Raw genomic sequence first — 15,620 nt, forward strand, 5'->3', positions numbered from 1 at the left:
TATGAGCTGAAGCTACCAGAGTGCTGTGAGAAGGAACGTAGGAGGTATAAGTATATTTTTAATTTCCTAAAATCTAAGTCCAACTACAGCTAATCAGAAATAGAAGTTGAAACAGCCATGTCCTTTCAGTGTCTAACATTTAATTAAACTGTAAAACAAAGAGAAATTCAACACAGCATAAGACTCAGTACTGCAGCATCAAATCTGAAAGTATTAGCACAGATAAGCACTTGGAGAAAAAAAGAGAGTGAGTGAGAGATTGCAATAAAGTAGGCGGAGATGACTCATTGTGTGACTTACATGCTGGACGCTACTTATCTATGCAACTTTTTTTATCCTCCTGCCATAATATCTATATGTGTTGTATATATAGTCACAGTTCACTCTTTCTTCCCATTCTCATTTTGTCATCATTTGAACAAGAAATATAACATCTACTACAATGACAGAATTCAACCCCCCTACAAATCCTATAGTGGGACTCCATGCCATGCTCGTGCACACATCAGCCCTCATCAAGAGGACACTGATACTCTGTATGTTCAATTCATCACAATAACTATTCATAGTGGCTCTAAAATCCGTACTGACCCCAACTCTCTCTTCTGTTTCTTTTTCCGGTTTCTTTGTGGTGGCGGCCTGTGCTACCACCACCTACTCAAAGCATCATGATGCACCAACATTGATGGACTGAAAGCCAGAAGTCTATGTGACCATCAACATCAGGTCCTTCCATGAAAACCCTAAATACAAAGAGGACTATTTGACTTATGTTAGGTAGATTGCCCAGAGGGGACTGGGCGGTCTCATGGTCTGGAACCCCTACAGATTTTATTTTTTTTCTCCAGCTTTTGGAGTTTTTTTTTTGTTTTTTCTGTCCACCCTGGCCATCGGACCTTATTTATTCTATGTTAATTAATGTTGACTTATGTTTATTTTTTATTGTGTCTTCTATTTTTCTATTCATTTTGTAAAGCACTTTTAGCTACATTTTTTTGTATGAATATGTGCTATATAAATAAATGTTGATTGATTGATTGACTTGATTGAAGATTTGAAGAAAAACAAATCTTTTCTTTAAGCAAGATGCACTGAGAACAACCTCGTCCTGAACTCTACCAAAACAAAAGAACTTGTAATAGACTTCTGGAGGCACAACACATACCACAACTTAATATACATCAATAGAGATTATGTCAAAAGCTTCTGTGTTTACACATTGCAGATGGTCTCTCCTGGTCCATAAACACTACAGTGGCAGTCAAGAAGGCCAATCAGAAACTCTACTTCCTGAGGATTCTCAGGAAAAAAATAGCCTGAAGGAGAAGCTTTTGGTGTCCTTTTACTGCTGCTCCATTAAGTGTGTGCTGTCATACTGCATTTCTACGTGGTATGTCAGCAGCTTATTGGCAGACAGGAGAGCCCTCCAAGAGGATCATAATCTCTGCCCAGAAAGTTATTGGCTGCACGCTGCCCTCTTTGGAGGAACACTTTGGCTCTCACGGCCTCAGTGGAGCAGCCAACATCATGAAAGACCCTTCCCACCATGGACATCACCTGTTTGAGTTGCTGCCATCTGGTAGGCGGTTCAGGTCCATCCAATCACAGACAAACAGATTTAAGAGCAGTTTTTAGCCTAGAGCCACACGAGAATGGAATACTACTAAACATGTATAATGATTGGCAAAGACCAATATAACAGCCACTTTTGCACTACAAGTCTGTGTTTACATTCTTTGCAAGTTATATTATTTATCTATTTCTATTATTGCACCCAATTCATATGTGCATTATACCTAAATGCAATATTTAGTTATTCTATTGTATTGGATTATATTTTACTCAAGTCCTTTATATGTGAATTCCCTTTTGGGACTGCTGCAATTCCATTGTACTAAGTGCAACGTCAATAAAAGGAATCTGAATCTGAAACAAATGGTTGTGTTTTCAAAAAAGCATGGCATTGACAGGGCATGTAAAGGGAACTTGTTATTCTACATCAGAGTTTAAAGTACAGTGTGTTCAGGGCCTTGCTTCCTGGAATCATGGATTTATATACCAGTAACCAGAAATATCAAGTAAGCTACATATCCTGAAATTGCAATGGACCTTTAAGTGTGACCTGTTAAATGTCTCACTGTCTTTTAATAACTCATGTATTCTGTTGTCTCTGGATTTGCCTCTTCTCTACAATTATGTCATGTAATTCACATCCGTTGGTCAGAGGCTGTTTTGATTAAGATGATACAATTCCATATTCTTCTCACTTCCTGAATATTACAGACAGAAAAAAATAATTCTATAAAGGAGTGCTTGGTAGTGTTAAGATTCATTCTTGTTAGAAATACATTTTAGCACATGTCAAACCTTACATTTCAGATTTTTTCTCTTTAATGTCCTTATTTTGTAGAATTTCAACAACATAAAATGATCAGGCTGAAGATTTAGGAACGGGAACCCCAGTCCGTGTCCTGGAGGACTACAAGCTTGGCTTCAGACTAACTTCTGATCAAATATGTTTCTTCAAAAATACTTTTTTCTAATACCAGTTCTACACAGAGACATTGCAGAAAATCTCTGTAAAATTACAGAAATTGCTGTTGATGGGGCAAATAATTTTTCATTCAGTACTCAAAATGATTGGAAACTAGAAAATATCCAATAGGTGAGTCTTATGGGGTCTTGTTTGGAGGGCAATGGTCTCTAACTTTATTTCCATTTCCACAGTTAGATTAGGAGAAGATGCCACGAAGGAAGGAGACATCACTTCTCCAAAGCCATAACTCTGCCAGTGCTGAACGATGCAAAAAGTCACCACTGGAAGTCAGCTTGCTTTATGAACCGCTGCTGCGGAAAACAAAATGCTTTTTGGACTGTTTTATCTTTGGAGCAATTAGCTTTTTTTTTTTGCCTTCAACATTTAATCCAAGGAGACACCAACTCTTTTTATGTCTCTCTTGTCTTTAAGTTACAAAGAATAATACAATAACTTATTTAAAACTGCTACATAAAATACATTTTACCAAACATACATTTCCATAGAAAGCCAACTCTCCAATCAGATTCTCCCACATCAAAGACATTAAAAGAAGCCTCTAATATAAAACTAAAAATAACAATAATAATAAAAAGGTATAAAAGTTAATTAACTAAAATAGACAAATACCACCTTTACAGGATAAGTCAAGTCACTGTACTCATTGGAGATTGGATGTACCCCAGTGGTGAATTGTCATGTTCTGCAGAAAACCATGATAATTTTTGAAAATTTTGAAAATTTTATCCATGTTTTGGTTTACTGTTATTTTGTTTTGTTACAACTTTGAATCAGATTAAAGAAAAGGTTAAATTTTCCCAAAGAATGATAATTAAAATCTTAACAATTTTAGGATGCTGACTTCAGGCCTCTCGCTGCTTCTGAGTTCTGTTTCTGGCAGGTATTCCAAGTATCTGTTATTTGCACATTTACAGTAATAGCAAATATTTTTCATGGAGTCAAATGTTCTTGTTAGTTATTATCTAACCAAAAATAATCACTGTTTCAGGATATCCAAAAAAGTTTTTTTTAGTTTTACTGTTGGGTTTAAAATGAGCAGACTCTACTGTACAATGAAGCCAACAGTTTTGAATTTATATCAGCATGGCTCTTTATGGCATGAAAATCTGATACCTTTATTTGCTTTATTCTGTGGATGCATAAGCACAAATTCACACAAATCCTGCAAACATTTGATGGGTAAGAAATGAATGAGAATCAGGTGTGCATTTAGATGTTTTGCCAAAACTGTTACTGTCAATAGAACTGTTACAAAAACCATTCATTTATTTTCTCCCACAGAATAAAATAACAGTGGCTGTTATTAGAATAAGAGTGTTTATGAGGAGCAAATTAAACATTTTATTTAATATTATACCCAGTAGGCAAATGGTATGTACAGAGGATTATAAAGTATCTTAACAAAAACCAGGAAATGGAAAACAATGTTTTAAGGTTAGACAAAGTAATTGTCAAAAACTAGCAAGTGGTGAAGACAGCATTAATAACAAAACCAAAACAATTAACAAATCTCTAAAAAAAAACAATGCTAAAGGGTCCCAATATTTGTTTGATTTTAACTGTGCATGTGTCTTACCAATTGATAAGGATATCCTAAATAATTAGCTTGACTGTCAAACAAAGAAGTTAAAATACTTAAAAAAAATCCCTAGGAATAAAGGTAGAAAAAAACCTACATTTAGAAACAAAACTAACAACGCCCGATAATTGTATTAATACTTTAAACCTGAATTCACTTAAAAAATAAACAGAATGACAAGATCTAATTATGACAATCAAAGTCCTAAAATAAATCTGATCTAAGCTTCTAGTAAAGCAAAAGGAAAATCCAAATAATGAGAGCATCCGCTGACCGACTAGACTAGATTCTCTCTGGGAACAAGGAAATGCTTAAGCACTCCACTGCTGCACGCTGTTCTTTTATTTGCTCAACCTCAACTCTCCAATTACTAATTAGTTGTCACATCTGATAACATAAAGATAGCAGGACACAACTCCAGAACAGACACCCTCTAAGACTCTAACTAAAATGGCCTGGAAAGGCAAAAATATTAAGAATATTAAGAAAAATGAAGATTGTTATAGGCTAAGATGACAATAAAAAGGACATAATAGTCAATATAGTATAGTAATAATGAAAATTATATTTAACAGTGAAAACTCTGCCATGTTGTTAGATAGATAGATAGATAGATAGATAGATAGATAGATAGATAGATAGATAGATAGATAGATAGATAGATAGATAGATAGATAGATAGATAGATAGATACTTTATTAATCCCAAGGGGAAATTCACATAATCCAGCTGCAGTATACTGATACAAAGAAACAATATTAAATTAAATAGTAATAAAATGAAAATGAAAAAAATAAAAATAAAAAAGCAGACAATAACTTTGAGTAATGTTAGCATTTACTTCCCCGGGTGGAATTGGAGTCGCATAGTGTGGGAGAGGAACGATCTCCTCCAAAAGTCTGTCACTGAAGCTACTCCTCTGCCTGGAGATGACACTGTTCAGTGGATGCAGTGGATTCTTCATGATTGACAGGAGTTTGCTTAGTGCCCATCACTCTGCCACATTGTTCATATTCATTGTGCATATTGTTCAGAAAGTCATTGTCAAACCAAGGAAAAAGCCTTGGCCAAATCTTGGGCTTCTTGGTACACACCATTTACAGCTTCCTGCTCTTTAGTGATACAATTTTGAAAAAAAAATTATAAGGGATAACAAGTTCAAACCAAGTTCCTGTTTTTAACAGTTCTGCCTTCATCCAGAAGCGGTTTCATAAGCTTTTTGAACTTAGTCTCGGAAAGTCTTTCTCTCGTGGGACAACTGGGATCTTTTCCTGAATAAGGAGTAGCATTGCACATGTACTTTATTAGGAAAACAGCACTTATTTATAGTTGCAAAGAGTGCGACAGGAGCTTCCACCTGCAGCTAAAGTCACTTCAGTACACATGTACTTAGCATGCCTGTGTCGATCAAACACAGGAAACTCTGCAGTCTACTTGTGACTTTACGCTGTAGGAAGATAAGTAAATAAATCAAGGTAAATAACATAATCACAAACAGGACATTGCATGATATGTTGGCAAACTCTGTAAGCTGTGTTTTTTTCTTTGAAGGACAGGTGTTGGGCAGGCTGACTGGTAGGATGACATCCGACCTGTTGCTGCATCCAAATGGTGGCATCTTTCGCCTTTACGCCTGGTGCAGCTGCGTTGTTCTTATGTATGAGTGAACGTTTTTTGCGGGGAGGACTTCTGTTCTCTTTCTCCGATGTAGAACCCTCATCCTCATCTGAGTGCACCTCTGTTATAGCATATCTTAATTTGAAAACATCATTTTCAGTTCGGGGCAAGCATGAAACGTGACTGAGAGAATAACTGTTACAGACTCAAATCAAATGCATTGTATGTTTTTAATCCATAATAGTAAGGATAAGGGCAGCACACTACTCAAAACGTAGGCATCTGGGAATGAACCGCGAATGTCTTGATTACGAGTCAGACGTTTTTACCGGTACACCACCAAAGTGGTCGTATTAGGGGCATGTCAATGTTGCACCCTAACTCGAGTTCTTATTCTTGAATAAAAGCACACTTGTTTTGTTATACTTGTACCTTTCATGTAAAGCGCATATTTTATATTTGAACTTCAGGCTTCACACATTATACATTTCATGTGTACATTTTGTCAGTTATTACTAACTAGCCATGTGCGCCCAACTATGTTGCGTGTGTTAAAGTTGTCTGTTAAGGGCTCCCTGTTTAAATGCGGCTGCCAGTCGTGAACTGGGCCCTTCGTCGCATAGCATTATGATTTTTTATAAGGGAAACAAAATTAAAAAAGAAAACCCTTGGATATTGATTCGATAGGAACGGCCCACTCGGAATCACTATCCGAATCGTAATTAAGTGGTGGTGTAGGAGCATTTCTGTTTCTGTCCATTCACAGTCTGTCTCGTTTTCAAGATGCTGTCGTTTCCTCTCACGATGTCTTCTCAACCTTTCTCCAATCTCGCAGGTTGCTTTGTGGCAATCCAAAGAGTAAGGCAATATACACGGATCAATGGTTATAAAAGGGGGACACATAGGTATCAAGGCTCTTTAAAGCATAAATAGAGATCACTTCACTGACATTTGAGCATGTACAACTGTGAGACGCACAGCACTCGCCGGCTACAACGTAACAATAATAATTTCCGGAACGTGCTGTCACATTGTCATTCATTTTACCCACTGTCTTTCTTTCATACATATGTTACGTAGGCACGTACCTTTTATCTTCGGCAATCTCATTCTCTAACCAGGCCTCAGGAGCTAATCAGCGTAACACTGTCCACCACCCCTTTCGTTATTCCGGCACATAGTTGACATCCGTGAGTAACAACAACGTACTAAACTGGAAGGTGGTCTACGCATGCATGGAATTTGCGGACAACGATCAAGATATAAATGAAGATCTCTTTAGTTAATTTAAAGCACAACAATTTGTTTAGTTGGAATGTCTGTGTTTTGAGGTGTGACTGGAGTACTATAGTCTTCAGTAGTATAAGCCTGGAGGAGATTCTTAATGCAATGCCTATGTTTTAGCTGTCTCTCTACTGCCATCTAGTGCTTCTTCTAATTCATTCGCCGACAAACAAAGATCAAGACCCAAATGAAGATTATATATAGAGATACATGAAAACGTTTCTGTTTTAACAATGTGTTTACATAGATTGTTGTAGACACGGCACACACATGAAATGTATGTATTCCAAATGACGATATATTATTTACCCTCTACAACTCCAACACTTCACTCCAAGATAAACACTGAGCACTGAGAACCTTCTTTGCGAATTGAACTGTGGCGGTGGGTGGAGGGATGGGATAGCAGGCTGCTTTGCTGCTTATGTTGATAGACACATTTACAACACAAAAGACACTGATGGATAGGTGCGAAAGGATTTAAGGTGGACCAGGATTACAAGTTTTTTCATTGGCTTTGGTAATTCTAGTGTTAATGCAGAAACACCACCATCAGGCTTCTTGATGTTAACCCTGGGGGGCTTTATGTTAAATTCTATGTAAAAACAGTTAACCCTGAATGTTACTCGGGTTAATCTATTATGATCCGACCTACAGTGTTAAGCCTGAGCAAGATTCGGGACAGTAGTTTGCTGCCATGTTGTGGATGAAATAACATCACGCTGCAAAATATTATGAATATTTAAATGCATTTTGCTACTAATTAACATTCTTGAGCGGGGTGGAGTCTTCAAACAAAACACAAAATGGCATGTAAATGAAAAGCTGTAAAGCCAGCTTTAGAACACTGAAACTGAGCTCTTAGATGAATGAAGCAATAGATGACAAGGTGAATTGGTCGCCAGACATTGACATAGACAGAAAAACTGATATTTACGCCTCCGTTACATCCAACCACTGTGATATTCCTGATGACTTTGGTCCTATGAAGGTTCACCATGGTGCAAGTAGTTTTGTGGCAAAATTGCAAAATGACTGCGATCAAGTGGAAGGACAAAAAAGATGTTAGTCCCTAATGAACAGCAGATTCCAGAGTTAAACACAATGCTAAGGAGGCTATTGTATTGTACTCTTGTTAGTGTTGTAAAGCACTTTGTGAAGGTGCACAATGTAAGTAATGGTATAAAAATAAAAGTAGATTTATTCATCAAAAGTATGAGTGAGCATGAAAGACTTCTGCAATCACAGAGAACAATTACAATCAGAATTATATTTAAAGATGAGCAGCTTATTATTTTGCTCTTATTAATGACAGAAACATACAGGGAGTTCACGCCAGTTACCTGCAGTTGAAAAAGTACAATGTTACGGTTGGTCTGAGATGAGCAGGTAAAATGAGAATGTGGTCAGAAAGTATTCTACTAGTCTTAGTTCAAACCCAAGAAACAAAAGAGGTCATGACAAGTCACAATAAGTTGGAGAAACAGACTTGTTCTGCTGGAAGAAAGAAATATTGCGCTACCATGGACTACTATGGCAGGTAATTAAAACTCGACAGGCTTTACATCACGCTTGCTGTGATACAGACGCTGAAAGAAGACTTGCATACAGACTTAGCTTATCAGACGACATAGTTACAGATTCATATTTAAATGTTAGTTTATCATCTTTCCCTTTTGTGTATTATTATTTCAATTTCATTATGTATGTATCACTCTGAGTCATTATATTGACTAAGGCTAATTTTAAAAAATAATGAATTGGGATGTTTACACTCCAAGCAAGCATTTTATTGAGTTGTATAAATACAGAGGGCTTTTGAAACCTGAATGGAGAAATAAATAAAAAGTAGGTCTAAATTTGAGGTGGCTGTAGGTCAGGCTAATAAGTGTGAATGAATGGTAGCTGGCACTAAATTGCCATGACAAGGGCAAATTATTTATGAAAATTCTGAGAGAATAAATCCTTGAGGCACCAATGAATGTATTTTCACCTTCCATTCTAAAATTTCTCTGCAAATCTAAATGTAATGCAAAGCATGTATCAAGAACACGTTAAATAAATTATACTGATCTTATATAACCTAATGAACCTAAATGTTATTCTTTTCCTCCTGAAATGTGGATGCAAAAGGTCATCCACTTTAGAATGAAAGAACATTAGAGAATAAAATCAAATATATGCATATTAGATTGAAGTAATGCATAACATTACACTGTTACGCAGTTTTTTTTCCTAATATATGTTAAACATGTAAAGAAATGCGAATAATCTAACAATTTATGACTGTGAGCCTTAGAATACCTTCCACTACTTAAATCCTCTCTTCATATTTTTATAGCGTATTTGTTATGCCTAATGTGTCTATTTCATTCTTCATAGTGGGCCAGATGGTGGTACAAGGGTTAGTGCTACAGCTTCAAAACTCCCAGGATGTTGATGCAACTCTTGACTCAGTCGTGTTCTCTGTGGAGGTTACACATTTTTCCCTGCATCAGGTCCATAAGTATTTAGACAGTGACATCATTGTCATCATTTTGGCTCTGTATACTACTACAATGGATTTGAAACAAAGCATTCAAGATGTAATTGAAGTATAGACTTTCAGCTCTAATTCAAGGAGTTTAACAAAAATGTTGTGTCAGCTGTTTTTTTTTTGTGACAGACATTTTTATACATGGACCCCTCTATTTTCAGGGGCTCAAAAGTATTTGGACAAACTAACATAACCATAAATATAATGATCATTTTCAATGTTTGGTTGAAACTCCTTTACAGTCAATAACTGCCTGAGGTCAGGAACACGTGGCCATCTCCAAGTGCTGGGTTTCCACTCTAATAATGCTTTGCCTGGCCTTTACTGCAGCCATCTTCAGTTGCTGCTTGTTCGGTGGACTTTCTGCCATTGGTTTTGTCTTCAGCAAGTGAAATACATGGCCAGTTGATTGACTTGACCTTTGAAGAATATTCCCCTAGTTTGCTTTCGAGTATGTTTTGGGTCATTGTCCATCTGTACTGTGAAGAATCGTCCTATCAGTTCTGCAGCAGTTGGTTGAATCTGACCGGACAGTATAGCCCTGTACACTTCAGAATTCATCCTGCTACTTCTGCCAACAGTCATAACATCAACAAAAACTAGCAAATGACTAGCATTCACAGCCCTGCATGATCTTGCTATAAAACTACCTCCGCCATGTTTCACATATGATGTGATATTCTTCGAATCATGAGCTGTTTGTTCTTTGGTACATATTTATCTTAGTTTTCCTTTGCCAAAAAAAATGTTCCAGATCTGATCTAGGCAGACTTTTAAAAAATGTTTTCTGGTAAAGTCTAATCTGTCCTTCCTAGTCTTGAGGTTTTCCAGTGTTTTGCACCTTCTGGTAAACCCTTTGTCTTTACTTTCATGAAGAGCTCTCTTGATTGTAGACATTCTGTAGGTCTACCTCATGGAGAATGTTCTTGATTTGGCTAAATATTGTTCACCAAGGACAGAATTCTGCAGTCATCCTGAACAGTTGTCTTCTGTGGTTTTCCAGACCTTCTGGTGTTGCTGAGTTCATAAGTGTGTTCCTTCCTTTTAAACATAAAATAATACATTACTTCACTAATCTTATGAGTATGTTTATGTACTGTGTGTAAATGATGTAGTTTCTATTTTAGCTGTAACCTTGTCATACAACTGTGAGATTGTTCTCAGTTAAACCATTCTATACAAAAATAAATGAAACAGAATTATTAGAAAAATTGTTTTTAAGGAAATGGGTGGATTAATCACACTTTCTGATTCAAACTCTTATATCCCATCATGATTATCATTTTGCTTACTAGCAGTTTAGTTTGTGGCTCCTGAAAATGTATTATGATTTGGACTCAAGACCATAGTGAAAAGGGTGTGAGGCCTTCAAACAAGCACCAGAGAAGGTCAGTATCTCTATCCAGCCAGCTCCCACAGCACTGCCTGAGGCTGCAGCCTATGAAGGCCAGAAATGGGGAAACTGGCTTTAAAGTTCAAAAATGCCTTTAACCGATTGTGAACTGGAGGCTGTATAGTGCCCGACCCAGCACAGACTCAGACAGAGGCACGTGTAAAAACACAAGAACACTTTATTTTTCTTCAGCTGGAGGGCACGTCTTCCCTGTGAACCCCCCAGCCACAACACAGTCCCAAAAGCACTTCAAATCAATCACAACACTCCCTCCTCGAACCACCAGTCCTCGCTGGCAACCTCGTTTAATTTAAAAAAAATATGAGAAAAATTTAAAAAGAGCAAAAAGTGAGTTGCCTAAACAGGCAATCCATAACAAACAAGTCCCAATCAAGTCAAGTCGAGGAGCATGCATTGGTGCAGTGCGTTACCACAGCCACCACATGACGAGCCCGGTTGGCAACCCCCCAGGCAGACACGTGGTCCAGTTCCACCCTCCAGAAATGACCTTCTATCTCCCACAGCCAGGTGTTACGTGGGCAACCCCTTGGTCTGGTCCAGCCACTCAGGTCCCCAACAATGAGGATCTTACGAACTGGATCACCCTCGGCGAATCGCTCTACATGGTCGTAGTGCTGTAACTGACGCTCCCTAATATGCAGGTAATGTGCCTCATTCGGGGCTCCATGAACAACCGCTCATTCGACACAAAGCCAAACCAGCGGTACTCAAGGATTCTCTGGAGAGACACAGTACCAAAGAAGTCCAGTCTTCGTCTCAGTTCACTAAATAGCGTCCATGTCTTATAACCATGTAGCAAGACAGGAAGCACCAGGACTCTAAAGACTTGGACTTTCATCCTTTTGCATAGATATTGGAAGGGCCACACACCCCTTTCCAGCAACCTCATGACCCCCCTATGTTCTCCCAATCCATCTACTGACTTCATAGGAACAGTTACCAGAGACATGAATGTCACTGCTGAGGTAAGTAAACGTCTCGACAAGGTCAACACTCTCTCTGCAGACAGACACGCTGCTGATGGCTGTGCCGTACAGGTCATTAAAGGCCTGCATCTTGGTTTTAATACACAATTCAAAAAATAATCCAAGAAACAATAGTTCCAAAAAGAAATTAATACTTACCAAACTCCTTCACAACTCTAATGAGCCACTCCTGAGCTTCCTCTGCTCCGAACTAAACAGCCAGAGGGTGGGCTCAAGGATGGTGATATCAGGGTGGCTCCATCTCTTTGAGTACCACCACAAAATATAAGGGACATAAGAGAACATAATATTATACATAAAACACAATATTTATAAATGAATAAAACATTTTACATAGAAAACAAAAAACAAATAATGAAACATGAATGCTTAACAAGAAAAGCATTAAGTATACATAAAATAAAATTAAGTTAGGGTAATAAACATGGCTGAACCATAATAATACTTTTGTTTTTAACTGATGGGTTAATAATAATTAATGTGTACTGACAGAAGGCACACTCACAAACCTTAGACACACTACAAATATTCTCATCCTCCCATTCTCTTCAGAAGATGTCATATGCATACCATTATAATCAATTACTAAAATTATTGTCATTATCAACTTTACTGAACGTGCTGCACACAAAAATTATTTTATTGTCATTACTTTTATTTTTATGTTCAGTTCAATTTTTCGATGTTTTCTCATGGTTGCAGTTTATCATCGCTAGAATGGTTGCTAGTTACATAATTAGGATATCCTATTGTGGTGTACTAAGATAGTATGTTTGTGTTTTTTGCCATTTTGTAGTTGCCATAGTTGGAAGTTATAGAGTTAACAAAAGGCTTTTGAGGGGGTTGTTCAATAAAAGAAGCAAAGTAGAGAAAATAAGTTAAAAACAGCAGCGTGTCTGACTATCTTTGTGATATTGAATTGAAACATCACACCTATGATACGTATTGTCATCACTCCCTGCCTATTTAAACTTTCATCCAAGTTTTTAGATCAATTGATAAAAACAATGTGCTGTGTGAAGGATTCTCTGTACAGTTTTCCTTTTGTTTTTGAGATTATGATTTCTTAAGTTTTGTGTACTTTCTCTGGGCTTTTTTTTACTATTGTAACATCCTTAATTTGTTTGAATGCACTCTAAATTTAGTCTTTCCATCTCCTGGTCCACTTATTTTTAAATCCTTTTGGACTAGCCCTTGCTTTTTATTGGGTGCAAAATATTAATTGTAATAGCTCCAACTTTTCATTAAAGCAATTTTAGCTTGCGGCCAGCAGATTGGATTGTTACAGATCAGTAAGTCATTTTTATTTAAGTAAAATAATTTTTTGTCTTTGATAAATTTTTTGTTATAACTTTGCTGTGCATCTTTGCAAACATTTATTTTTGAGGACTGTGATTTTTTTTTATAAATGATAGTTTGAGGAGGGTGGCACGGTGGCGCAGTGGTAGCGCTGCTGCCTCGCAGTTAGGAGACCCGGGTTCGCTTCCCGGGTCCTCCCTGCGTGGAGTTTGCATGTTCTCCCCGTGTCTGCGTGGGTTTCCTCCAGGCGCTCCGGTTTCCTCCAAACAATCCAAAGACATGCAGGTTAGGTGGACTGGCGATTCTAAATTGGCCCTAGTGTGTGCTGGGTGTGTTTATGTGTGTCCTGTGGTGGGTTGGCACTCTGCCCAGGATTGGTTCCTGCCTTGTGCCCTGTGTTGGCTGGGATTGGCTCCAGCAGACCCCTGTGACCCTGTATTCGGATTCAGCATTTTTAGACAATAAATGGATGGATGGATAGTTTGAGGACAATATTGGTGGTGTTGTCAATTTATCTTAAGTGGGCCATAGAGCTACTATTAGGTTGTAGCATTTAGTTAATGCACTACTAGGGTGCCCATCACAGTTACTGCAGACTGTCTTCTAGGAGGCATTGTGCAAAAGCTCTGCTATAAATCGTGTCACAGTCCTTTTGAAGAGATCTTAGTCTTAAACATTTAGTGTTTGTTTCTTGATTTCATTCTTGCTCTTAGCATTTTGGTTCTGGTTACACTATCCAGCTCTTTGGTAAAGACCTCTAATGATTCCTACTCGACTATGCTTACCAGTCAGACCTCTGGCTTTTTTTTTGAGAATACAACTTTGGTGTTGAGTGAACTATTTTAGTTTCATTCTTTTGAAAATATACTTGTATACTGGCACAGTGTTCTAAGTTGTTAATAAAAGTGAGCCAGAAGACAAGATAAAAGCAGATGGTTAGAAATCCTAAGCCGCTAAAAAGAGTTGAGCTGCTGTCAAGCCAAGCTATTTTTGAGCTCCTGTTACTGACACAACATGGACTACTAACTCGTGTTTGCACAGACGAAATAATTTGTAAAGCAACTATGGAATTATGTAAATATAATCTTGAAAAATATTCAACAAAAAGCAAACCTTAAGTGTGTGATATAATATGCTAGAACAGCTAGAAACTATAGAGAAATGTTTGCACAGAATAATTTAATGAATTATATGCACTTTTTATTGAATGATGAAGGGGATTTGAAGAATTAAAAAAATACCTTTAAGATGTATCTGAGATACCTCAAAAGTTGTTTACATTTTGCAGATAACTGAAATAAATATTTCACATCATTTTAAAAAAGGTCGCTTGTCATTTTGAGAAATTTTAAAATACACTTCAGGATATCTCAAAATATATTTGCAATATCTGAAATGACTTCTTGCCTATTTTAAGATATCCTACATTCTTTTTGGAGTTACAGAAAGTAACTTAAGATATCAAAAATGTCTTTTAAAATAGACAGGCTAGCCTATTGAAAAGGCCTCCAGTAAATAATTATGAGATCATCTCAAAAAAATGTAAAGTATTTTGAAATACATTTGACATATCTCAAAAAATGTGTACCTTAAAATAGACTTGAAGTTATTTCATTTTACTTGAATACTAAATTTAAGGTTAGTTTTATTGTCTTGTGTACATAGTACAATTTGCCCTTGCACATTTTTCTCAGACTATTGACAATAATAAGATACTACCAATCATGAATATCACTGTATATACACCATATATACTTTATATATATATATATATATATATATATATATATATATATATACAGTGGAACCTTGGATTGCGAATAACTTGGTTTGCGAATATTTAGCAAGACGAGCTAAAATGTTTCATAAAATCTGACTTGATAAAAGAGCGATGTCTTTCAAGTAGTACGTATACGCTTTGTCTGTCACGTGATCACAACTGAGCTGAGGGTTCTTCTCTCTCTCGCTGCGGGATTGTGGGTAATTATCTCCAATTCTCCATCTGAGGCGGCATGCCTCACTCATATAGTCAACATCCGTACAAGCGTATAATGTTTACTATTGCATGGTGACCACGTGTGTGTGTTGTAACGTGTGAGTCCCTGTCTTGCACCCCAAAACACAAAGCTGAGTCTCAGTACTTTAGCAACACCAGCTTTATTCAGCTTGCAACAGGAACAGCACGTTCATTTATTGCAGCGGGATCTGCCACTAACTATACACAGACACAGCAGTCATGCAGGGTCGGGCCAAGTAATACTGTGCCCTATGCATTTATAATGTTCCTGTATTACTCATCAACGGCAGGCCCTTATAAAATGTCCGCAATCTTTTCAGATTCTCTTTTA

Source organism: Polypterus senegalus, chromosome 2, assembly GCF_016835505.1.
Source record: "Polypterus senegalus isolate Bchr_013 chromosome 2, ASM1683550v1, whole genome shotgun sequence".
Lineage (NCBI taxonomy): Eukaryota > Metazoa > Chordata > Cladistia > Polypteriformes > Polypteridae > Polypterus > Polypterus senegalus.